This window comes from Myxine glutinosa, chromosome 6 (genome assembly GCF_964187855.1).
Source record: "Myxine glutinosa chromosome 6, kmMyxGlut1.1, whole genome shotgun sequence".
NCBI lineage: Eukaryota > Metazoa > Chordata > Myxini > Myxiniformes > Myxinidae > Myxine > Myxine glutinosa.
This window is the reverse complement of record NC_136266.1, coordinates 16,623,394-16,650,893: the sequence shown is the minus strand read 5'-3', so window position 1 is coordinate 16,650,893 and position 27,500 is coordinate 16,623,394. Positions and strand designations below refer to the sequence as shown.

The window sequence follows — 27,500 nt, the reverse complement described above, 5'->3', positions numbered from 1 at the left end:
CAGAATGATTCTATGATTAATTTTTTTATCTCCAATTGTTTGTTTGTTCTATGCTTAATTTCAGAGTACATTGAGACATTAAACTGCGTAAATTTCAATAAAAACTGGAAAAAATGAGGTGTTCTAAAGCTTTTCACCGGTAGTGTATATATATATATATATATATATGTGTGTGTGTCGTGCGTGCGTGTGTGTGTGTATATGTGTATGTATATGTGTATGTATGTGTGTATGTATGTATGTGTGTGTGTGTTCCAGAAACTGAGATGCCATGCAAGTAGGGCAAACATGTCGTGCACATAGTACACAATTACACTTGACTGGCCAAAGTATAAGAAGGATTTCTGGTGACAGAATACCCATGAAGGTGTTTTACTTTTAGCTAAAGCTGAGTAAACGCTCCCATTGTTGCCAACACAACTTGGACTGCATGAAAGATTATTCTGAAAATATGGAATCTGTGTGGATACTTGGGAGCAAGGTGCTCGTGAAAGATAGGAATGGGAATATTGCATGACGATACAGCAGAACTTGAAACAACAATCCAGCAAGTATTAAGAAGAGCATCACAAGTAATTATTGGCAAAACCAAACACCTGGTCAAACAGCATATGTCCAATGTCCAGACTGTGGTGAAACATTCCTGGCAAATATTGGACTAAGGCCACTAGAGGGTCCGTTCATGCAATCCAAACCAGGTGAGATAAATTCACTTGGCTGTCATCATTGAGTACGATGGACAACCAACAACAATAAAATGAGAAATATATCATATATATATATAAATTCACATATGTGGGAAAATTACACACCCAGACCAGGAATCGAACCCAGACCCGGAATGGAATATATATAATATATATGTTTAAATTAAAAATTTATACAATTTATGTAATTAATTTAATATTCCTGACTGCAAACCTTCTGACTGGTGATCAGCAGGGCAGAGACAATGTGTTCGCAGGCGACACTTTTCTAACAGGTCTTGCAGCAACTGCTGTGGTGAAACTCGATCTGTCCCTTGCTGCCCCGTCAAGTTAGGGGGTTCGATCTGTGATATATATATATATATATATATATATATATATGTATATATATATATATATATATGTATATATATATATATATATATGTATATATATATATATATATGTATATATATATATATATATATGTATATATATATATATATATGTATATATATATATATATATGTATATATATATATATATATGTATATATATATATATATATGTATATATATATATATATATGTATATATATATATATATATGTATATATATATATATATATGTATATATATATATATATATATGTATATATATATATATATATGTATATATATATATATATATGTATATATATATATATATATGTATATATATATATATATATATGTATATATATATATATATATGTATATATATATATATATATATATATATATATATATATACGTATATATATATATATATATATATATATATTATATACATATACACACACAACATGGCCAAACGTATGTGGACACCCCTTCTAATTAGTGGATTCTGCTGTTTCAGCCAAACCAATTGCTGACAGGTATATATAATCAAGCACACAGCCATGCAATCTCTATGGACAAACATTGACAGTAGCATGGGCCATACTTAAGAGATCAGTGACTTTCAACGTGGCACCGTCATCGGATGTCACCTTTCCAACAAGTCAATTCGTCAAAGTTCTGCCCTGCTATAGCTGCCCTGGGCAACTGTAAGTGCTGTTATTGTGAAGTGGAAAGGTCTAGGACCAACAACAGCTCAGCCGCGAAGTGGTAGGCCACACAAGCTCACAGACGGAACCGCCGAGGGCTGAAGTGCGTAAAACCGTCTGTCCTCAGTTGCAACACTCACTACCGAGTTCCAAACTTCCTCTGGAAGCAACATCAGCACAACAACTGTTCGTCGGGAGCCTCATGAAATGTGTTTCCATGGCAGAGCAGCCACACACAAGCCTAAGATCACCATGCGCAATGCCAAGCATCGGCTGGAGTGGTGTAAAGCTCGCCGCCATTGGACTCTGGAGCAGTGGAAACGCGTTCTCTGGAGTGATGAATTATGCTTCACCATCTGGCAGTCCGAAGGACGAATCTGGGTTTGGCGGATGCCAGGAGAATGCTACCTGCCTGGATGCATAGTGCCAATTGTAAAGTTTGATGGAGGAGGAATAATGGTCTGGGGCTGTTTTTCATGGTTGGGGCTAGGCCCCTCAGTTCCTGTGAAGGGAAATATTAATGCCACAGCACACAATGACATTCTAGACGATTGTGTGCTTCCAACTTTGTGGCAACAGTTTGGGGAAGGCCCTTTCCTGTTTCAGCATGACAATGCCCCTGTGCACAAAGCAAGGTCCAAACAGAAATGGTTTGTCAAGATCGGTGTGGAAGAACTTGACTGGCCTGCACAGAGCCTGACCTCAACCCCATCGAACACCTTTGGGATGAATGATGCTTGTGCACCAACTGGACCTGACGGCATCAGCCCACGGGTCCTAAAATCCTGTTCTTCCGCTCTTTCACTCCCTCTCTCTGTTCTCTTCACCCTCTCTTTTGCTCAATGTCATCTTCCATCTGCTTGGAAATCAGCCACCATCACCGCTTTACACAAAAAAGGTGCAAAAACAGATCCTTGCAACGACAGACCAATCAGCCTTCTCCCAATTATCAGCAAAGTCATGGAATCCATCATTGCTTCGGATATGAAATCTTTCCTCTTCTCCAACGGCTTGATCTCTGATCATCAATTTGGTTTCAGACCAGGTCACTCTACTCTGGACATGCTGCTTCTGCTGTCTGAACAATGGATGGAGGTCCTCAATGCCAAACAGGAAATTAGAGCTGTCTCCCTTGACATATCACGTGCCTTCGATACCGTCTGGCACCCCGCTCTGCTCACCAAACCCTCCTCTTTTGGTATCCATGGAAATCTCCACGCATGGCTGGCGGACCTCCTCTCTAGTCGCAGTCATCGTGTGGCCCTGAATGGGTTTCTCTCATCTCTTCTTCCTGTTCAGGCTGGAGTTCCCCCAGGCAGTGTTCTGGGCCTTGTGCTTTTTCTGGTCTTCATCAATGATCTCTCTGACTCTCTTGAAAATCCTCTCGATCTCTTTGCTGATGACTCCACTCTCTGCTGCTCCATTCCTGATACCTCAGATCGGCAGTTTGCAGCCTCCTCACTCTCTGCAGACCTGGACAAAATCACAGACTGGGCAAACAAGTGGAACATGTCTTTCAATCCAGACAAATCTCACACTCTTACGATGTCTCTCCGAAATGACCGACTGGACAACCCTCCCATCCACTTTCTGAATAATCCTCTCCAAGAAGTTCTGTCACTCAAGCTTTTGGGTCTCACTATCTGCCATGATCTTTCCTGGGAAAACCACATTTCCAAGCTGGCCTCCAAAGCCAGTCGCCGACTGGGCATCCTCCGTCGTGTGAAGTCCTTCCTTGGCACACCTGAGCTCCTCACCACATACAAGGCTTTCATCCGCAGCTCAATGGAGTACTGCTCTCCCCCTCTGGGCTGGTGCTCCTGCCTCACACCTAGCTCGTCTTCACGCTGTTGAAACCAAAGCAGTCAGAATCATTGGAATCTCCCGCGATGAAGCTATCTCCGAGGGCCTTTCACTTACTTACCGGAGGCAGGTTGGTGGTCTTTCCGTCTTCTACCGAATCCTCTCTGGCCTTGCTCCCCCAGCTCTTTCTGGGCTCTGTCCCCCAAATATTCCTACAGGTCGCACAAGATCTGCCTGCAACCCTCTTATGGTTAAACTGCCAAAATCAAGACTCTCTGCTCACCTTCACTCCTCTTTTCTCCCACCTCTGGAACAAACTTCCTCACTCTCTTCAATCCCACTCCTCCCTCCAGGTCTTTAAAACAGCTGTTCTACACCATCTCTTATCTTCCCGCATCCAAAACCTTGATCTTTTCTACCCCCGCTAATTTCACCCCAAATCCACTTTTTTGAAATATCAACTTCTTTCCTGGAAGTCCTTGGTGTCCTTGTGTTTTATACTTCTCCCACCCCCCTCCCCCTTCCCACGCCTCCTCCCTCCAAGCCCTCTCCCTCCCACACATCTCCCGATGTCCCTGCTCTCAAATGTTATGTTTGTGTGCTTCCCCTTCTCTCCCCATCTTGTCTACCGCTCCCTCTTTTTATATATTTTGTCTGTTTGTTTGATTTTTTTGTGATAAATGTTAGCTCTTTCACGAGCCTCGATTCTGTATTCAAAAAAAAAAAAAAAATTGGAACGCTGATTGCGAGCCAGGCCTAATCGCTCAACATCAGTGCTCGACCTCACGAATGCTCTTGTGGCTGAATGGAAGCAAATGCCCACAGCAATGTTCTAACATCTAGTGGAAAGCGTTCTTGGAAGAGTGGAGGCTGTTATAGCAGCAAAGGGGGGGATAGACTCCATATTAATGCCAATGATTTTGGAATGAAATGTTCGACGAGCACATGTGGGTGTGATGGTCGGGTGTCCACATATTTTTGGCCATGCAGTGGATATATATGTATATACCAATATATATATATATATATATATATATATATATACTGAAACGCAAAAGAAACTTACCACCTTTGAAACCTTTAAATATCAACAATAACACTGCGTGTAGTAAATGTGTGAACTTATTTGTGGACAATAGTGTCCTCACTGTCAGACAAAACGGTCACGGATGGTCACTTGAACCTTCAATGGTCACTTCATAACACAGCTGTTGAACAGCCGATTTGACTGTCAGTGATTAGCCAAGGGGTACGGGATGGTTTTAATGAGCTGCACGTGATGTCTTGATATTGGCTTTAAAAAGGCCAGTGCAAAATGGGCATTTTGACCGAAAAATTTGACCATTTTGACCAACTTCAAAAAGACCGAAAACGCAAAAGAAACTTACCACTTGTTTGAAATGTAATAAAATTGTAACAGTTCAAAATAAAACAAACCAACAATTGCTAATTGAAACATTGGCATTTTATTGATGACTTGTCAAGTTTTTGACCAAGATACACCATCTCATCAGTTTGTTCTACAGTACAGAACAGCACAGGGTGCAATGTCAGTCCCCTTTCAATAGCGTGTGTGGCCACCATTGTTTTGGACACAGGCAGTACATCGTCGGCGTATACTGCCTACCAGTCTTTGGATGGATTGCTGCTGGATTCTGTCCCACTCAGTCCTCAATGTCTGAAGCAGCTCTGCCCGTGTCCTGGCCCTGCCAACTACGCGTCTCCCAAGCTCATCCCACAGGTGCTCCATGGGATTCAGGTCAGGGGAGAGTGCAGGCCACTGCATGGTGTTGATGTTCTCGCCTTGGAGAAATGCAGTGGTAAAGCAAGCAGCATGGGGACGAGCGTTGTCATGCTGAAAGGTTCTCAGTTCTGGGTGGTCTCAGGTCTCAGTTCTGGGTATTTAAAGGTTTCAAAGGTGGTAAGTTTCTTTTGCGTTTTCTGTCTTTTTGAAGTTGGTCAAAATGGTCAAATTTTTCGGTCAAAATGCCCATTTTGCACTGGCCTTTTTAAAGCCAATATCAAGACATCACGTGCAGCTCATTAAAATCATCCCGTACCCCTTGGCTAATCACTGACAGTCAAAACAGCTGTTCAACAGCTGTGCTATGAAGTGACCATTGAAGGTTCAAGTGACCATCCGTGACCGTTTTGTCTGACAGTGAGGACACTATTGTCCACAAATAAGTTCACACATTTACTACACGCAGTGTTATTGTTGATATTTAAAGGTTTCAAAGGTGGTAAGTTTCTTTTGCATTTCAGTATATATATATACAGACTTGGCATTTAATATGGAATTTTTTTTTTGTGGGGGTGAACCTACTTTTCAAGATGACTTAGAACCAAAATTTCATTGGAATTATGTTGAAATTATTCTAGATTTTCTTCATGTGACCTTTAAAAGAAACAAAAACCACATTTGACATTTCGAAGCAAATAAATTGATCCTTGAAAGTGATGTAAACTGATATCGAACTCAATTCACGGACAGTACTGTGTTAAACTTCTGTACGTTTTCCAGAAGTATCTCTTTATTTTGCACATTAGCCAAATTTTTTTTCAACAAAAACAAAAGCTAAATTATGACTGGGATTACGGACAGTAAAACTACAGTTCAGTACTTCATGTAACCCCCACGAGCATTCAGGAGAGCACGTACACGTTGAGGCATGCTGTTCACGAGATTTGCCAAGGTTTGGACAGGAATCGCTTGCCATGCAGTGACAATAGTCTGCTGCAATTCACGCATAGAGGGCGGCTGCTGGTCCAAGTTGTCGATTTGACGTGTTAATTCTGCCCACAAGTTCTCTATCGGATTCATATCCGGGGACATGGCAGGCCACTCCATATGCTCTACACCACGGTTAGCAAGAAAGTGTTGGATCATGTGAGCACGATGAGGCCGTGCATTGTCATCTTGGAAGACAATGTTTCCCCGAAAGGCTGCACGAGCAAATGGAAGCAATGTTTCTTCCAGAATGACCCTGTACTTGAACTGGTTCAGGTTTCCATTCAGAACAACCAGGTCAGTTTTGCCCCCTGCATGAAAAGCAGCCCAAACGGTCACCCCACCACCTCCAGCTTGGACTCTTGGCACTATAAATCTTCGTTGTGGGCTTCATGCACTTGTCTGCGCACTCGGACGCGGCCATCTTGACGATAGACCAGAAATCTAGACTCGTCATTGAAGGTCACGTGATTCCAGTGTCCTGGCTGCCATTGACGGTGCTCTCTGGCCCACTGCGATCGGCACTGACTGTGTTGCCTGGTCAGGCGTGGCTTTCTCAGGGGACGCCTGGCACGATAGCCTGCTTGAACCAGTCGTTGGTTGACTAGCCTTCCGGATACAGGCACATTTGTCAGTTGCTGCCACTCAGCCCGAAGCCGATTAGCTGACTTGGTACGGCCATTGCAGACTAACCGGTGCAGCTGGCGATCATCTCTCCTTGTGGTTCTGCGTGGACGTCCTGGCCTCGGTATTGGAGTAGGGACACCCCTCTGAGCATTTCGTTTCAGGATCTTTGACACCTGACCTTGAGTGATGCCATACTGCCGAGCAATAGCACGCTGTTTCATGCCAGAATTTAGTAAAGCCACCACTCCATGACAAACAGCATTGTCGAGTTGACGGACCATCTCCAGAGGAAGCGGCAATAACTTTTGTAGACGTGCAGCAGTTGTATTCCACTAATACAGAACACAACAACCCTTATATACCCGATTGTGAAGCCAATCGTCAAATGTACCTGTCCGTACATTTTGTCACGCCACCTGTGATATAATCCTGTTATTGACTTCTTGCTGCGACAGACAATCAGTGACATGGTTCTTTTAACAAAGACATCACCGAAGGGTAAAAGAAACTCACCAGATTGATATACTGAGTTCAGAAAGTAAACCCAAGTCAAGGAAAAAAATATATTCCATATTAAATGCCAAGTCTGTATATACAGTATATCGAATATACAGACTTGGCATTTAATATGGAATATTTTTTTTTTCTTGACTTGGGTTTACTTTCTTAACTCAGTATATCAATCTGGTGAGTTTCTTTTACACTTTGGTGATTTATTTGTTAAAAGAACCATGTCACTGATTGTCTGTCGCAGCAAGAAGTCAACAACAGGATTATATCACAGGTGGCGTGGCAAAATGTACGGACAGGTGCATTTGACGATTGGCTTCACAGTCGGGTATACAAGGGTTGTTGCGTTCTGTATTAGTGGAAAACAACTGCTGCACGTCTCCAAAAGTTATTGCCGCTTCCTCTGGAGATGGTCCGTCATCTCGACAATGCTGTTTGTCATGGAGTGGTGGCTTTACGAAATTACGGCATGAAATAGCATGCTATTGCTCGGCATTATGGCATCACTCAAGGTCAGGTGTCAAAGATCCTGAAACGAAATGCTCAGAGGGGTGTCCCTACTCCAATACCGAGACCAGGACGTCCCCGCAGAACCACAAGGAGGGATGATCGCCAGCTGCACCGGTTAGTCCGCAATGGCCGTACCAAGTCAGCTAATCGGCTTAGGGCTGAGTAGCAGCAACTGACACATGTGCCTGTATCCAGAAGGCTAGTCAACCAACGACTGGTTCAAGCAGGCTATCCTGCCAGGCGTCCCCTGAGAAAGCCACGCCTGACCAGACAACACCGCCAGCACCGATTGCAGTGGGCCAGAGAGCACCGTCAATGGCAGCCAGGACACTGGAATCACGTGATCTTCAGTGAAGAGTCTAGATTTCTGGTCTATCGTCAAGATGGCTGCGTCCGAGTGCGCAGACAAGTGCATGAAGCCTACAACAAAGATTGTATAGTGCCAAGAGTCCAAGCTGGAGGTGGTGGGGTGACCGTTTGGGCTTCTTTTCATGAAGGGGGCAAAACTGACCTGGTTGTTCTGAATGGAAACCTGAACCAGTTCAAGTACAGGGCCATTCTGGAAGAAACATTGCTTCCATTTGCTCGTGCAGCCTTTCGAGGAAACTTTGTATTCCAAGATGACAATGCACGGCCTCATCGTGCTCGCATGATCCAACACTTTCTTGCTGACCGTGGTGTAGAGCATATGGAGTTGCCTGCCATGTCCCCGGATATGAATTCGATAGAGAACTTGTGGGCAGAATTAATGCGTCAAATCGACCACTTGGACCAGCAGCCTGCCTCTGTGCGTGAATTGCAGCAGGTTATTGTCACTGCATGGCAAGCGATTCCTGTCCAAATCTTGGCAAATCTCGTGAACAGCATGCCTCAACGTGTACGTGCTCTCCTGAATGCTCGTGGGGGTTACACGAAGTACTGAACTGTAATTTTACTGTCCGTAATCCCAGTCGTAATTAAACTTTTGTTTTTGTTAAAAAATTTTTTGGCTAATGTGCAAAATAAAGAGATACTTCTGGAAAACGTACAGAAGTTTAACACAGTACTGTCCATGAATTGAGTTCGATATCAGTTTACATCACTTTCAAGGATCAATTTATTTGTTTCGAAATGTCAAATGTGGTTTTTGTTTCTTTTAAAGGTCACATTAACAAAATCTAGAATAGTTTCAACATTATTCCAATGAACTTTTGGTTCTAAGACATCTTGAAAAGTAAGTTCACCCCCCAAAAAAAATATTCCATATTAAATGCCAAGTCTATATATATATATATATATATATATATATATATATATATATATATGTATATATATATATATATATATATATATATATATATATATATATGCCAAGTATATAATATATATATTGTTGTGGATTTGAGAATCCTGTTTGTAAATATGCCCCTCTAGTGATTCTTGTAAATTTCTCCGTTTTGTGTGTAAATGTCAAAGGAGGTCCCCTTAGTTAATCCATCGCATGCACGTAGAAAATCATATTCCCTTCTAAATAGTTATTTCCTTATCATGTGTATCAGTTAAGGCTCTGTCTCCCATTAACTGACACTGCATTGCACCGAATTGAAATAAGATAGGATCCCTCCGACACCCCCATGGCCTCCTAAAAAGCACCAGTACGGCGGCGTTCGCCACTACTGCTTTGGGCGGTTTTCTTCACCCCAAGCATCCATTGAACACGAGGTCATCTCGGAGCAGAAGGTGGGAGGAGTCAGCCAAGCGCCAGGAACAAGGCGTGGCTTTGCCAACGCCTCCTCAAGGGGTGGGATCGGTGAGCCCTCGCGACCAATCAAGGCCGAGGCGAGCTCACCGATGGGCGTTTCCAACAGGCCGGCGGCTTGATCGCCACGTGCCTCATAAAAGGGGGTGGGGAAGGACTGCGGAGTCGGATGCGGGAGATGCGTGAGATGCGGCAGATGAGTCAGATGAGCGAGGGACCTGAAATAAGCGAGAGACCTCCGATGAGCTTTGAGTCCACTGCAGCTTTGAATCCACCGCAGCTTTGAATCCACTGCAGCTTTGAGCTTTGACGGCAGTTTCGACCGCAGCCGCGAAGCAACGCCGCCGTGCGAACACGATTGAGGAGGGTCGGCGGCTGCTCACCTCGAGCCGGGCCGCCACACCAACCGGACCCGCATCCTTCCCGCCCTGTGATCCCACCTTCTCGTCTGTCCAGCCATCCACCTCCTGCCATTCATTTCTGCTTCATTCCCCGTGTAAGTCTGACTGTCGTCTGTCCTTTATGTTGTCCCTGGGAATAAGTAAGCATGAATAGATAAGCTAGTATTGCACTGTGTCTTCTCCTTCTGTCATTATTTTCGTTTCTTTCCTCCTCCTTGGTTCCTTTGATTGTGTAAATAGTAATTACCTTCGCAAAAGCGGAAGGTTATGTTTTGATCGCTGTGTATTTATTTGTATGTCTGTGTGTGTGTGTGTGTGTATGTTATTCGCATAACTCAAAAAGTATTCAACCGAATTGCATGAAATTTGGTGGGATGATTGGTTATTATACGGGACACATTTGATTAGATTTTGGGAGCAATCGGGTCAAAGGTCAAGGTCAAGGTCACGAAAAGGTCAAAATCGTATTTTTACCATAGCGCGGTCAATTTTTATCCAATTGGCATGCAACTAATGCCAAAATGTTCAGAATTCAATGCCCGATCTTGTGATATACGACATGACCCAGTGAAGACATTACCCTTGTTAGCGGTTGGGGGTCAAAGGTCAGGGGGGTCACGACCTTGCAAAATGTGCGTTTTTTGTCATAACTCGGTCAATTCTTATCCGATTTGCATGAAATCAGCACCAAACTGTTCACTGTTCTGTTCCCTACACTCCCATGCCAAGTACAGAACAGTAGCTGCGGCGAAGGTATGCGCTCTACCGAGTGCCCGTTCTAGTTAGTAATAAATTCCTGTTCTTCCTTACTCTGCCTTCTTTCCTTCACATCCGATCGTCTTTGTGATTTCCCCATTGAACACCTGTGGCACGATTTGGCCAACGCATAAGAATCGGGTTTAGTACTGCTAATGGTTCGAGCCGCGGGCTGCTAATCCGCTCGGCAAAATAACATCTTGTCCGCGGTCTCGAAGGAGGTTGCTCACCTGCCTCGTGGATGGAGCTGGGCAGCTTCAGGACTCACGGCGGTCAGTCGCAGACAAGGGGATTAATCCCCCCCTTGGTAAGGGAAAAACAGGCCGACGGTGAGATCCGTAACAATATATATATATATATATATGTATATATATATATACACACGAGCTTGGTGAGGCGAGCGCGTCGTTACTGAGGAACGGGCTTATTTTAGCTGAGGATAATGACTGTACCTGAGTTGCTGTGCTGTCATGATTTACACCAATCATAATACAAACAATTATTTTGCACAAATGTATTTATTATGTTTGTGATATTACATTTTTATAGGCAATTTAGGTTGAAGATTTATGTTGAATGTTTTTTTTTCAAGAAAGAACCCCTCAGCACATACATAGGGGATGGTAGGTGCAGACTGGAAGTTTGAAACGATTACACCTCACCACCACATAATTCAAAACACCTCACCACCAAGTAATTCAAAACACCTCACCACCAAGTAATTCAAAACACCTCACCACCAAGTAATTCAAAACACCTCACCACCAAGTAATTTAAAACACCTCACAGTCATAAAACACGTAATAAAAACACCTCACCACCACAAAATTGAAAACGCCTCACAGCCATAAAACACGTAATAAAAACACCTCACAGCCACAAAATTAAAAACGCCTCACCACCACGTCATTTAATAACACCTCACTACCAAGTAATTCAAAACACCTCACCACCACGTAATTCAAAACACCTCATCACCAACTAATTCAAAACACCTCACCACCACATAGTTAAAAACAACTCTCCACCACGTAATTATAAATACCTCACTACCACGTAAATCAAAACACCTCACCACCATGTGATTTAAAAACACCTCACCACCACGTCATTTAAAAACACCTCACCACCATGTGATTTAAAAACACCTCACCACCACATAATTCAAAATACCTCACCACCACGTGATTCAAAACCACCACAACGTTATTAAAAACACTTCACAACCACGGAAACAAAAGTTTGAGGGAGTCGTTATGTGACAACACAGACACTGCCCAGATGTGTCGATATATAGATAAATGACTGTACCCGAGTTGCCGTTTTGTCATGGTTTAAACCAATCATAATTCAAACAATTATTTTGCACAAATGTATTTGTAATATACGTGACATCAGTAGTGTAATAATGTTGGTTCTGGGACACCGCAAATCCTCATTCACTTGCATGTTAAATTTTCCCCTCCCTCATTGTCCCAAAACACCTCTATTTCTCCCACCCTCATCTTTATGAACCTTTTGTCTGTAGTACCTATCCTTAATGTTGTTCATTAGACCACTCAAACACTACAAATATTTGTTTTCTCTTATAGACCTATCATCCTTCTTCTACATATCATCTGGCAGATTAATCTTTGACCCACTCAAACATTGACCCATTCACTTCCATATTAATTATTTCCCTCCCTCATTGCCCCTAAACACCTCTATTTCTCTCACCCTGTTCTTTACGAACCTTCTAACCTTTTGACATGTTATCCTTATTCATTAGACCACTTAAACAATGGTCCTTCTGTGTGAACCTGTGATCCTTCTGACCTTATGGACCTTTTAACCTTTTACTCTTAATATCATCTGGTGAATCATCTTTGGCCCACTCACACAACGACCCTACAAATATTTGTTTATGTGTGGGAAATAATTTAATTCTCTTGCCACTCTCTTCACCATCTAATATATTAACAAAAAATATGTTTGAGTTTGGTTCTTTATTAAGATATTTTAACTGAGCTAAGATAAAATGGTAAACCTCCCTCAATGTTCTTGTTTGAGCGCCTCCAGTGCCACATACCATTTTAAAATTAAAGTATATATTTTCCTGACAACCATCAAAGTTTTCCGTCCACTCAAAAATATTTCCATCTTTTTTACCCAATTCACCAGTATTTAAATTAATTCTCTTATTTGTTTTGTAAATTGTTTTACCAGTTGTCTTTTCAATTATACCTATTTGATATTTTTCACATTCGTTATGTTTATCATTTATATACCAAGGTTGATTACACCTCCACTCTTTAGTCTGGTTGGTACTTGGTTCTATCATTTATATAATAGTAAAAAAGGCGGCGGTAGCCCGTTAAAATCCCCAACCCCCCCTTTTTAACTTATCACTTATATATATCTTATCACTTATATATATCTTATCACTTATGTATATCTTATCACTTATATATATCTTATCACTTATATATATCTTATCACTTATATACTTATATAACCATAAGGGAGACTATCAATTCCATTTTCTAAAATAAACCTCTTATCATCAAAAGCCCCCAATGCTTTTTTATTTATCTCTTCTGAATATAATTGATGTTTATAACTTCTTATTCCATTAATCTTTCTAAACTCTTCTTTCTTTGTTGTTAAACAGTTATAATAATCCTTAAAGTTTATTGTTTCTTTAATAACATTTTTCTTTACACCTTTTAACTTCTTATCAGTCTTTTCAACGTTATTCACAATGTATTTATAAGCATAAGCCTTTGACCTCAATCCCACAAATTCACTCATGACATTTCCTCCTAATTCATCCTTGAACTTTCCAATCACCTTTTTATTTTTAGAAGAGAACAACTCACTCTCTGGACTGTAATTACTCGTGTCATAGATATTAATGTCTCTTTTCATGTCTGAATAAACATCGTTGGTATTAATTTTCAAAATAAAACTATCTGTATCCATATAAAGTAGATTAACATCATTTTGATATTTCTTCCTCAAGTTATTATAAAAGTAATCATACATTAATGACTTTGATAAATCAAGAATTGTTGTTCCAATATAAATAGGTTTGTTCATTTCAATACTCTCTTTAATCAAATGGATCGCACAAAAGTTCTCAGTAAAGACCTCAGCTCGAGTAAAACTCGGTCTATTAATTAATTTTGATGCTTGTTCCCAAGATGTTGATAGTCTGATATTTTGTCTTTTCCTCACATTCTCCATAGTCTTACCAAAGACCGCATTATTCATCAATTTATAAAAGTCTTTCTCAAAATCTGTTTTTGACTCTGTTCTTCTTTGTGTATTAAAATCAATGTACCCCTTTAACCAATGACTTTGATTGAACTTTAGAACCCTATGGATCTTCTCTACTCTTAGACCTTTTGATAAATATTGTCGCAAATTTCTTTGGTGTAGAACATAATTTTTCTTGTTATATAATGTAGTAAGTAATTTTTCTGTTGATTCACCTATATCAAACGATCGTTGATAATCACTCAACCATTCTTTCTTTGGACTTTCTTTCTCACAAGCAAATGGGAGATCTTTGTGTAGGTTATGGAGTTCCTCTGGATATTTAAAATCAATTTCAAAATAATAACCAACTTTTTATTCATCCAATTCTTTTTGTGTGGAGATACATACATCTTGTAAAACGTTTTTGTAGTCTTTTTCCTTTACCCATCTAAGTTTTCCATAAGGAAGAGCCTGAGACATTGCCCAGCCATACAGGTTGTTCGCGTCATAGTACATCAAGTAAGAACTCTCTTTCGTTGGATCATAATTTGGAAGATATTTGTTATTTGCTTTTGCGTATCTACTCGAGCAGACTTGTGAAATTCCACCTCTTTTTGCCTTTTCAATCATCAAAAGCATATCAACATCGGTTATCCAATCCAAAACTTGTTTTGTCATTTTCAACATCGCACTCCAGGCCAATCCAGGTGCTGTGTAGTAGTGAGCAGGATCCAATCCATATCCAGTGCGACAAACAGATCTAAAGGCTTCAAATACATCGGCCAATAAAAGCACATCAGTTTTGAGATACAAATCGTGATACTCGCCAAGATTCTTGATGTTATATTTTTCCCAAACATTTTGTGCGTGTACATAATCTTTATCAGATATATTACTGTTGTTTAATTTGTTATAGAAATTTTCTTTTGAAGGAAGTTGTGTTTCATTGAATCTCTCAAATGAGTCCATATAGTCATAGGGGTAAATTCCCTTTTGTGTTAGAAAATCTTTATCTAAAAAATACTCTGAAAGACATGGAAACTCTTTTAGATTTTGAACCAAGTTAGCCAATGGACTTGCCATGAATTTAAATGTATCAAGAAATCTGATATGAGTAATAGGAGATGTGTGAATTGCTTTTGTGAATGAAATGTATTTCTGATCCGTGTTTGGAATTGCTGAGATACTTCCAGAAGTCTTTGAGAGTTCCTTGATAAATAGATGTGTATCATAATGAGCGTTGTTATGAATAAAGACAGGAATGAAAGAGGGGAGTTGATAATTAATATTACAACTTTGATGAGCCGGACCTCTATATTTACCAGTGAGATGACAATGGTCTCTAACCTTTCGACCTTTACCAATTTTCTCCTCACAAATATGACAGACATTGTTTTTTATAAATTCCCTTTTTTCTTTACTTGTTAAGGACATTGGTTTATTGGTTTCTCTCATTATCTTGGTTAATCAAACACAGTCTTTTTCTAGTCGTTTCACAAACTCCTCTGGGGTATTTGAGCCTCTATACACCTCTAACTTGTTATATTTATCACCAACGGATGATTTGATATAATAACAAAAACCACAAGGAGTATGTTTTTGATATTTATTTGTGTATGATTCTTTTGGATCTGGAGAAGCAGTATCTATTTTTTCTAGAATACTTTCAAAATCAGCATATATAACAAATGGATGTTTGATCTTTTTATTTTCATCTTTGAATGTGATCTTTGACCCTTCTTTAGGCATATTGATTACCGTTGATTTATGTTCGCCACAATAATTTGAATGTTTATCTAATCTTTCTTGTGAATTGAAGAAGTTAAGACAACGCAAACAAATATATATTTTATTTGTTCTCTTACAGACTTGTGGTTTTATTAATTTAGCAATATCTTTGATGTATGTATTATGTGAATTTTCCTCTGAATTAAAATATAGAAGATTAATATGAGTTTGTTTACAATTGTCAGAAAGCTTTAAAACCTGAATGTTGTTTGTTTCTGTTAGACCATAAACATTAACTGATAAATTATTCATCTTTTCAAATTTAGGAATATCATTTAAAGTCATCGGAAACTTTAGATCTTTCGTATTTAATGTATTCTCATATTTTTTATAATGAGATACTCTTTCATCATGAAAATGTGGATGATGTAAGTGTGCTAAAATAGACCAGAGAAAACATTTATTGTCTTTATTTTTGATATTGATAACTGCTTTTCTATTTTTGATAACACTGGGTAAATCAATGTAAGAAGAAGCTTTTAGAGGATCTGATTTAAGAATATGAATGTCTATGTAAATAATTTTTCCTATATTGAATCCACTTCCTACGATTGAATTATCCACATCTTGCTCTTGTTTAATAAGTTCATCATAGACTCCAGATGTTTTAAAATCTTGATATGAAGATATAAAGTGTGGCTCAGTTCTCATGTATGGTGTATCTATAACTCCTTTATCCTTTGTCATTTCTAATTTTACCCCCATATAAAATTTAAGTGGTTTCATTTCTTTTAGTGTTTTTTCAATCAATGTTTGAACAGCAGGTTTGACTATTTCTACAGCATCAACTATAGACTTTGGTTCGGGAGGTTTGAAGTTAAAGATTCGAATCCTGATATGTCTTTTGAAAGCACCATCAGTATTTTTAATAGTAAACAATTTTGACAAGTGTTTGTTAGTTTTAAGATGGGCTTTAAACCCCTTCTTGAGGATGGTTGTTTTACAGACCTTACAATGTTTTGTTTTAGGTGGAAGAGGGGAAAGTTTGTTAAGAATGTTGTATGTATGTTTTGCGGTGAGAATATGTTGTTTATAATATTTTACTTCCTTCTCGCAAGTATCACAATAAACCATATTTATAGCGTGAGAAAACGTGGTGTTTTATATATATCACTGTGCTTAAAATAAAACACTTTTGAGCTTTACAGCTCCGTTTTATATATATCGCTGTGCTTAAACTAAAACACTTTTTCACTCAGAATCATCGAAGTCATAACTATCACATGAATACTCAGAATCATACTCAGTCATCAATAAAGCTACTCTCATAACTATCATTTGAGCACAAACTATTAGTATCATAACTATCATCTGTGTTCAATGAAATACTATCATCACCATCGTCCGAGTTCAATGAAATACTTTCATCACTATCGTCCGAGTTCAATGAAATAGTAAAATCTTCACTGCTGTAATGACTCATATTTAATTAGCAGAAAAAACCTTTCCATCTAAACCAATATACTTTCTTTCATTAACGGATTCAATCTCTACATTTTTAATATCAAAAGTTATCTTTAAATAATCTCTAACTATCATAGAACGAAATGACATTTCACCAGAAATATTAACATCATTCATTTTACTTAGATCTACACCCTTTGGATTATTAAAGTAAATACAAATTTCTCCACGAGTATTGTTGATGGTCTTATCATTTTTTTTCAAAGTATCGTGGTCAATCACTTTTTCAAGCTTTGAATAAATTGCCAGGAGTAGAGGAGAAACTTTTGTTAGATTTACTTTAATGGATGTCTTTCCAGGTATAGTTAGAGCTCTTCCTTTAAATGAAATAGAGGGGCTCTTGTTATTTTCCATAACTGGTTTTACCCAAAAATTTCCATATTTATCTTTGTTCAATTTAACATCTTTGACATATTTTTCTATATCTTTCACCGAAGTAGAGATTGATTGAAATTTGTCTTTTGTGCTTTGAAACATTGTATTTATTAATGAATAAACTTGCGTTTAGTTTAAGTAAAAATTTACCATATAAATATGATAAGTTCTGAAGGATATTTAGAATTTCCAGACTCTCCATATGATAAATTAGAGAATTGTCCGGCTTGTGATAGAATAGGGCTTAATAATGAGGGTTCATATAAACAATGTATTTTCTGTGATTTAATTTTAATTAATGATAATAAAAAATATAAAAATATATATAACTCTTTTAAATTAGAACCAAAAATGAATTACTTTACAAGATTAATAAGAGAGATGAATGTTAAGTATTGTGATGATAATACACCATTTCTTTCAAGGGAAGAGACTATTTGTATTGAGGAAATGTATAAGGGTTTAATGATATTTATTATTCAAAATAATTTTAATGGAAATGTTAATACAAGATACTATATAAATAAAATAATGAATTATTTTGAAATTAAACCCGAACTCAGGATAAAATATAGAGTTTCTAAAATAGCTCAAAAAAAGTTAGATGACTTGTTTTCCAAATATATAAATGAATGATTTTTTACCCGTTTGGGAAAATAAGATAAAATTTAATAACCATAAAAACATTCCAAATTCATTGAGATGTCTAATAGTTGGTTCAAGCGGATGTGGAAAAACCTGTTTACTTTTAAAGATGCTCCTTGGTCCTAATTTTTTAGATTATGATAATTTAATAATTTTTACAAAGTCTAGTTTTCAACCCGAGTATCAACTACTCTCACAGGGTTTTAATGCAGGTCTTAAAAAGGAAGACATTATCGGTTTATTTAAACTTCAAAACAAACTAAATGATTATAATATTGAAGATATAATACAATTATTTTGTGATACACAGAAATCAAAATCGAAACCAAAACCCATAACTTGTATTCTCAGTGATAATACGGATGATATACCTTCACCTCAAGATTTAGATAAATCAAAAAAGAACCTCGTCATCTTTGATGATTGTGTTAATGAGAGAAACCAAACAGTAATGGATAGCTACTATACAAGAGGGAGACATTCTTCTTGTAATTGTATATATCTTAGTCAATCATATTTTCAACTCCCTCGACGCTCAATAAGAAACAATGCCAATACTTTTATTTTATTTAAGTTAAATTCAATAGATGTAAATAATTTTTGGAGAGATAATTGCTCTACGTTATGTAGTAAAAAAGAATTTGAAAATTATATGAAACACGATTGAAAAATATAAATATATTGTTGTGAAACAAGATGAGATATTAAAGGATGTATTTTTATTTTAAACATAATTACATATATAAATGATAACTATTATTATTAATCTTGTGGGTAAATCTGCTTCAGGAAAGAACTTTCATAAATCTAAACTCTTGAATAGTAAAAATGAAAAGATTGTAAGTTTTTTTTTAAAACACCCTATGATTCGTTTTGTGAGTACTACAACCAGAGCAAAGCGACCAGGAGAAGTAGAAGGGAAAGATTATTACTACATTTCAATGGAGGAACATATGCGATTGAGGAACAAAGGTCAAATATTTGAGGAGGTCTCTCTTGGTTCTACAAAATATTCACATTGTAAGAGTGAGTTAAAGTAAAATCTAATGGTCTTGGGATTTTAGAAACTAATCCTGAAGGAATGAGACAAATTATTAAACATTTGTGTGGTGATGGAGTTAAGATTTTATCATTCGGTTTTGATATCGATGAGGAGACTCAACGCAAACGTATGAAAAGCAGAGATACAAGTATTAGTGAAGAAGAAATAACAACTCGTATTAATACCAATAAAGAATTTGATGAAATATTTAAAGAAAAGGATTTATTTCAACACATTTACTATAATGATGAAGAAAAGGAAAATTTTCCCATTGACCTTTACAATTCATTAAATGATATTTTTCAATAAATAAATACAGAAAATGAATACTGAAGAAAGAGCAAGAAAGTTTAAAGAACATCAAGAGTTGGTTTCAAAAGTTGTAAAACAACAGGAAGAGATAAAGAAGAAACGGAGACAGAAACTAACTGGTGAAGAAGCCTTTGAAAGAAAACAAGAGAAATTTTTTAAACCGCTTTTAAAAACTCAACACCCTACAGTTCCCACGGTAGAATTTACTCCGAAAAAACTTCAAATGCTCAAAGATTTTAGTCAGATAACAAAACAAGAACTTGGAAAATTAGAATATAATGATGAAGAATTATTTCAGAAACTTGAGGAGGTAAATCAACCCCCTAATTATGTAGTGGAAGCTCTTCAAAACAATGAATATTTGGCAGATTCAAAAACCAGAGCAGGTCTCATTCCAACAGAAGAACCAGCAGTGTTCCATCTTGTGGAAGAAAAGGTATTGATATTTAATGATGAATTGATGTTCTTGAGTTCTACTCAACCAAATGTTAAATTAACTCCAAGATTAATGTTTCTTCTAACAAACCCCGGATTCAGCGGTTCAAAATATTTTGAGGAACCACTTGATATGGAAAGAGAGGAAGATAGGGTATATATTGAGTTGCTAAATGCACTTGATTATGGAGTTTCTGTTGCTGGTAAAAGTAAGAAGAATGAGAAGGAGAAACATATTATTGATGCTTTAAGTAAGCTTGGTTCAGGTGTTAGTTTTCTTCCAAATGACCCATCACAATTAGTTAATAGGCTATTATTGTTGTTAGGTAGTGAGAAGGCTGGAAACAACAATTGTTTTAATGAATCCTCAGCCATTTTAGATCATTTGATGAATATGAAAATAATTAATAAATGTCAATACAAAGATATTTTAATAGATATTAAATAAGATGAGAAGCACAATTCTTAGTTTTAATTTCACAACGAGTGATTACACAGCATCATTCCCTTACCCACTACAACTTGACCCCCTTACCTCATATGAGGCATCTTTATTGTCGATGGAAACTTATAATACCTTGTTTAATATCACAGAGAAAAACAACAAGTTTAGTTATAATCCAGGAAGTGGATATAAAACTATAACCGTTTCACCCGGAGCTTACGAGATTTCTCAAATATCTTCAGAAGTCTCTCGCCTTATGAAAGAAAAAGGTGATGAACCAAAAAATATGGTAATAGATATTCAAAAACACACTTCAAAATCAACGATTAAGCTTAAAAATAATTATAAAGTTGATTTCACGATTGAAAATTCGTTCAGAGAGCTATTGGGTTTCTCTTCAAAAAAGATTGAAACTAACGGGACGTTTTACAGTGATAATGTTATCCAAATATCCTCCGGTATAAATTCAGTATTAATTCATTGTGATTTGATTGATGGTGCTTATAATGATGGAATAAGAACAAATACAATATTTTCATTCAGTGCATACTCAACCCCGATTGGTTATAAATTTAATATGGAACCAAAAAATCTTGTCTATTTACCTGTGTCAGGAAAAACCATATACAGAGTAAATTTTAGGATAACCGACCAAGATAATCGTATGATATCCTTTAATGATGAAATTATATCCATCAGAATTCACCTACGTGAAGTTTTTCAATAAATAAATAATGGTTATTGTGAGAAAACACGAGTTGGGAAAATATAAAATAATTACAGGGGAGGGCATGTTCCTTTCACCAGACTATACAAGGTATGTGGGTAGAGGATACTATAAACCTAAGAGACAACGAGGTGTAGGTCATCAATTTCGAAATAAAGGAGATGGGATAATTGATACTCTAATGGGTATTGGTTCAACCATCCTTAAACATAAAGACCTAATTGGTTCAACTGCTTCTGCCGTGGGTTCAGTTGCGGGTGCTATAAAGAGTATAAAAGATGCTCAAAAGGAGTCTCATAAATTACAAGCAATCAAAGAAATAAAAAAAGGTAAAACTCAACTATCTTCACAAGAACGACAAAAAATCATTAAAATACTTGGGTCAGGGTTTCAACAATTTTAATGCTATATAAATACAAGTATGGAAGCGATTGATAGTATCTATGATTTGGATGATACGATTATCATTTCAAACTCCACTAAAAAGGAAGACTATTTTAAGGTAAATGCTATAACAGGAACAGACTGGAATTCAAACGGAACAAAAAGTTTTGAAATAAATAATCAACAAACTTACTTGAATATAGCTGATAGTTTCTTGCTGTGTAAATTTAAATTCACTAAGGCTGTGAATAATACTAATGCTACACTCGTAAATGATTTCTTCTGGAAAATGTTTGACAGTGTCCGCCTGTATATTGGAACACAAGAGGTTGAAGCGGTTGATTATGTCTCTGCTACATCTGAAATGATGAAATTTACACTATATTCGTTTAGTGATAGAATGGGTAAGGGAGCTGTTGAAGGTTTTATTCCTGATATGTCAACGGGAACAAATGCTGACCCCGGTTATAGTCAAAGGAAGTCAATGTATAATGATGAAACAAAAGCAGAGAATAGTTTTACCGTAGCAGTACCTCTTAAAGGTATATTTGGATTTTGTGATTATGATAAAGTTTTGTATGGGCTTAAAATTAGATTTCAACTACAAAGGAATGATAATGTAAATAGATTGCTTTTTGGGGCTCAAAATGCTTTTGGTGATAATAATAAATTTGTTATTAATGATTTGTGTTGGTATATTAGTGAATATACTCCTAATCTTAAAACGGAAGAGATGTTAAATAGAAGACTTAACTCAAAGAAACCGCTAAATGTATCATACCTTAAAAGAAGATGTCAACACGTTAAACTGGAACACACTACCTACACTTGGAATTTAGGTGTTCTTCAAGGAAAGCCACGATACCTATGGCTCATTTTTAAGAAACCAGATGGAGATGAAGGCACTGATAAGAATAATGTGCTGAGTGATAATGCTAAGGTGAAACAACTTCGGGTTTCTCTTGATGGCACATTTTATCTGCGAGATAGATTGGAAATTGATTGGGAAAAAAATGATTATGCGGAAGCCTACAAGTCCTACCAAAAGGTGTGTGAAAGTAATGGTAATAATGATCCTATTTTGGATATGGTTGCGTTTCAAAAACTTTATACAATCTACGCAATTGACCTGAGTTCTCAAAAGGAAACTATAAAGTCTAATCGAGTGGATACTTCTCTATACATTGAAAGAGGGGAGAGTGAAGAGGTTAATGCATATTGTTTGCTTTTGGAGGAAACAGAATTACAGATTAATACAGATAATGGTGTTATGATTAATATCACATAGGTTTTTTCTCATAAATAAATGGTTGGGGTATATGTTAATCAAATCAATCTTAATAAATTAACATCTTGTATTCAAAATCAAAAGCCTTGTATTATTAATGTTAATACAATTCAAAAAAAAGGAGCTGTAAGAATTGATGTTTTACTCACACACACACACAAGTAAAAACACTAAATGATGTTGGATCTCTTAAAATTAAAATGACGAAACCTATGTTAAAGAAATATTCAATAGACGAGTCAAGAGGAGGATTTCTCCCGTTTCTAATTCCTTTATTTGTTGGTTTAAGTGCGGCGGGAGCATTGACTGGTGGTATTTCAGCAGCGGTAAAAACTGCTAACGAAAGGAAGGCACAACTAAAAGCTCAAAAAGAATTGGAAAGACATAACAAGGAGTTGGAGAAACAAATTAGTGGAAGTGGTGTAATTGTAGATTTTGCTCAAAAACTTGAAAGTCTACCTGATAAAGCTAGATTGTTGGTTGGAGATATGCTTTCCTCTATCGCTCAAGCGGGTGTTAAACTAACTAAACGGGGTAATGGATTGTATCTTTCTCATAAATAAATGGATAAATGGTTTAAACAATTTGGAAAGAATACAACGTCAACTAGAACGGGCACTCGGTAGAGCGCATACCTTCGCCGCAGCTACTGTTCTGTACTTGGCATGGGAGTGTAGGGAACAGAACAACAAAAATACGATTTTGACCTTTTCGTGACCTTGACCTTGACCTTTGACCCGATTGCTCCCAAAATCTAATCAAATGTGTCCCGTATAATAACCAATCATCCCACCAAATTTCATGCAATTCGGTTGAATACTTTTTGAGTTATGCGAATAACATACACACACACACACAGACATACAAATAAATACACAGCGATCAAAACATAACCTTCCGCTTTTGCGAAGGTAAATATAGAACTAGCTAAGTATTGTAAAACACAAAAAATTGATAATGTGGTTATTTGTATGAGAGATGAATTAATACATATAAATAATAATACAAAGAATATTATTATGAATTTAGACACACAGAATGGTTCTCATTGGGTTTGTATTCATAATAGTCAGGATAAATATTATTTTGATAGTTATGGTATGCCACCACCTGTTGAAGTAATACAATTCTTACAGAATGGTGTTTATCAAACATTTCAAGTTCAAGAAATTAATTCTAAATGTTGTGGTCAATTATGTTTATATGTATTATTTCAACTCAACAATAATGAAAATTTTTATGATATCATTTTTAATCTAATATAAATGACTTATGTTGGAAAAGATGGTTCTATCTTTGGAAAATCTTCTCAGGATATTGATTTATCAAATTATTATACAAAGGCACAGGCTGAACGACAAAAATATAGTGTAAGTAAAAATATTAATATGAAGAATACTTATAAATTAATCAATTATCCAAACCCTACAGATGCGAATGACTTAATTAGATTTAGTGATTTATCACAATATATATTTTTAAAGAAAACAGCACGTTTTGTTAAACAAGTAAAATATACAACCACAACACCTGGTTATACTGACCATACACCTTTCCTCATTGAATTTAACTACCTGCTTACAATTGAATTTTATAAAGAAGGACATATAGTTAATATGCGAATTAATAAATGGGGGTATGATATGCCTGATTTAGGGTATAATTGGTCTTTTTCAATAAACATAGAAGACCTACATGATTTTAATCAGTCTCGTAAAGAAGAATATTATCCACTTGGTGAGGATAAGGATTTATGTGGAAGTACAATTAATAAACAACAAATACATGGTTTTAAGAAAAGAAAAATATATGATAGTATAGCGATGGTTAGCATGACAAAGAAGGAAGGTCATGAGATAAGGATAGAAAGCCAAGGAATACAAACCAATTTGGTAGTGGGAAGATGGGGTGGTATTACCTGTCATAATATTAATCTCACATATATTTCTGATACATAAATGGCAGGAAGAAGACTACAAGAGAATTATAATTTTTGTATTCAAGGATACCTACAAGAAAAGGGTGCTCGGTATTACATACCTTATGATTTGGAGCATATACATGGGAATTTTGTCATTAAAAACTGGCCTTATACTGATATTGTTAAACCCACAAATAGAGACTTGTTTAAAATATTAAATAAAAATGAACTTCTCAAAGTTATGAAATATAAAACTCTTTTAGAAATCGTCAACAAATCTTATTGGTATCCTATTATGAGAAAAATAATTATAGATACAAGAATATCTCAAAATCCAGATGAGTATATGTATAATATTCTTTGGGGTTTAAACTCAAGGGTAGCAAGGGATGAGGAAGGAGTTGAAGAAGAGAAGGAGAAAAGAGAGAAAAGAGAGAAGGAGGAGAGGGAACAAAGAGAGAGGGAGGAGAGGGAGATGGAAATCAGAGCGATTCAAAAAAGAGTGGATGTATTACAGCAAGAAGATCAATCTCAACTCACCGAAGAGGAAAATAAAGAAAGAATGAATGCTGTGAAAATATTGATATCAAAAATTGCTCAGATAAATGAGGTAGGAGTTAAAGAAGAGAAGGAGGAAAGAGAGAAAAAGGAGAAGGAGGAAAGGGAGAAAAAGGAGGAGGAGAGGGAGGAAAGGGAGAAAAGAGAGAAAAAGGAGAAGGAGGAAAGGGAGAAAAAGGAGGAGGAGAGGGAGGAAAGGGAGAAAAGAGAGAAGGAGGAAAGGGAGAAAAGAGAGAAGGAGCAGAGGGAGCAAAGAGAGAGGGAGGAAAAATATAAAAAGATGGAAATCAGTGAGATTAATAAAAGATTGAATGTATTACAGCAAATAAATCAAACTCAACGCACTGAGGAGGAAAATAAAGAAATGAGAAGTCTAATGAAAATATTATTTTCAAGAATAACGACGTCAATGTCTTCAGTTTCAGGGAGGAGATTTAAACGAGAAAGTGGGGATAAAGAAGAAGAAGAAGGAAAAGATTATGTGGTTGATGATGTTGGTGTAATTGACTTTAGTTAGTTTTATTTGTAAATAAATGGAGGAGAGAGTGAAGGCATTCCTTAGAATTCTTTATGTTTTAAAAATCAAGATTGAAATGTATATGTTAAAAACCAAAAAGGTTTTGATACTCTGTCGGAATTTTTCTGATAAATAAATATGAGTTATTGTCTCAAATGTAAAAAGAAAACTAAATCTAACAATATCTCTTATGTTAAAGCTAAAAATAATAGAGTTTGTCAAAAAGGAATATGTCAAGTGTGTGGCTCTAAAAAGTGCCAATTCATCTCTCCTAAAAGAGGAGGAGACATACAAAAGTTTCTGTCAGGAAGTAAATTTACAACAACTGGAATTCCAGGGGAATTACACCTTCCAGGGTATTCTTTCTGTGGTCCAGGAACAAACTTGGATAAAAGATTAGATGAGGCTAACAATCCTAAACCTTGGTCCAGACCAAAAAATAGGGTTGATGAAGTGTGTATGAAGCATGATATTGCTTATGGGGATACCACCACATTGGATGAAAAACATGAAGCAGACAGAGAAATGTTGTATAATTTGTCTTTGATACGAAATCCGACATTGAGAGAGAAAGTTGATAGGTTTATTGTGAAAAAAATGATAAGTGTTAAATTGAAACTTGGTCTTGGTTATTTCCCAAAAAACTATTAAACTCCAATGATGTTATCAAGACTGAGGAGCTTTTGGCTAATGAATTACATAAACCTATAATCACAAAGTTTAAAAGAAGGAAAGTTTATTCTAAATACACCGACCACATATGGTCCGCTGATTTAATCGAACTAAATAATGATAAGGGATACAGGTATGCTTTAACCGTTATTGATTTGAGGAGTAGATTTGCCTGGGTTGTCCCTTTAAAAAATAAAAGGGGTGATACTTTAATGTTAGCCTTTAAGCTAATATTTGATAGGGATAAAAGAAAACCAAAGAAACTGTGGACCGATGAGGGAACAGAGTTCTACAACAAAATATTCATGAAATTTCTTAAGGGGAAGGGTATTAAATTATACAGCACCTTTAATGAAGGAAAGGCAGTTGTTATTGAGCGTTTTAATCGTACTTTGAAAGAGAAATTATATAAAAAATTCACACAACTCGGTTCTCAAAAATGGGTGTATTTAATTCAGGATATTGTAGATGATTACAACAATACAGTTCATTCATCAACAAAATCAAAACCATCAGAAACATTTACAAAATTAGAATATGAAAAGGAGATTAATTTGAGAAAGCCCAAGTTCAAAGTTGGTGATATTGTAAGGATATACAAATGGAAAAGCCATTTTGAGAAAGGTTATACACAAAAATGGACTAATGAATTATTTATAATCGTTGATGTAATGGCTACAAACCCTTGGACTTACAAATTAAATGATATAAATCGAGAAGAAATCTTGGGTTCATTTTACTCGCAAGAATTACAAAAAACAAAGCTAATAATTCATTAAACAACATTTCTATTCACCCCACCCAGATTAGCTAATTTAATTCGTGGTAATAATAA

The 27,500-nt window shown here is 36.6% G+C and overlaps 1 protein-coding gene across 2 annotated transcripts in view; it reads left to right on the top strand.

The window, feature by feature from the left end:
• The window catches only part of LOC137429609 (voltage-dependent L-type calcium channel subunit beta-3), a 324,798-nt gene that overhangs the window by 143,209 nt on the left and 154,089 nt on the right, over window positions 1-27,500 (top strand). The window lies entirely within an intron of this gene.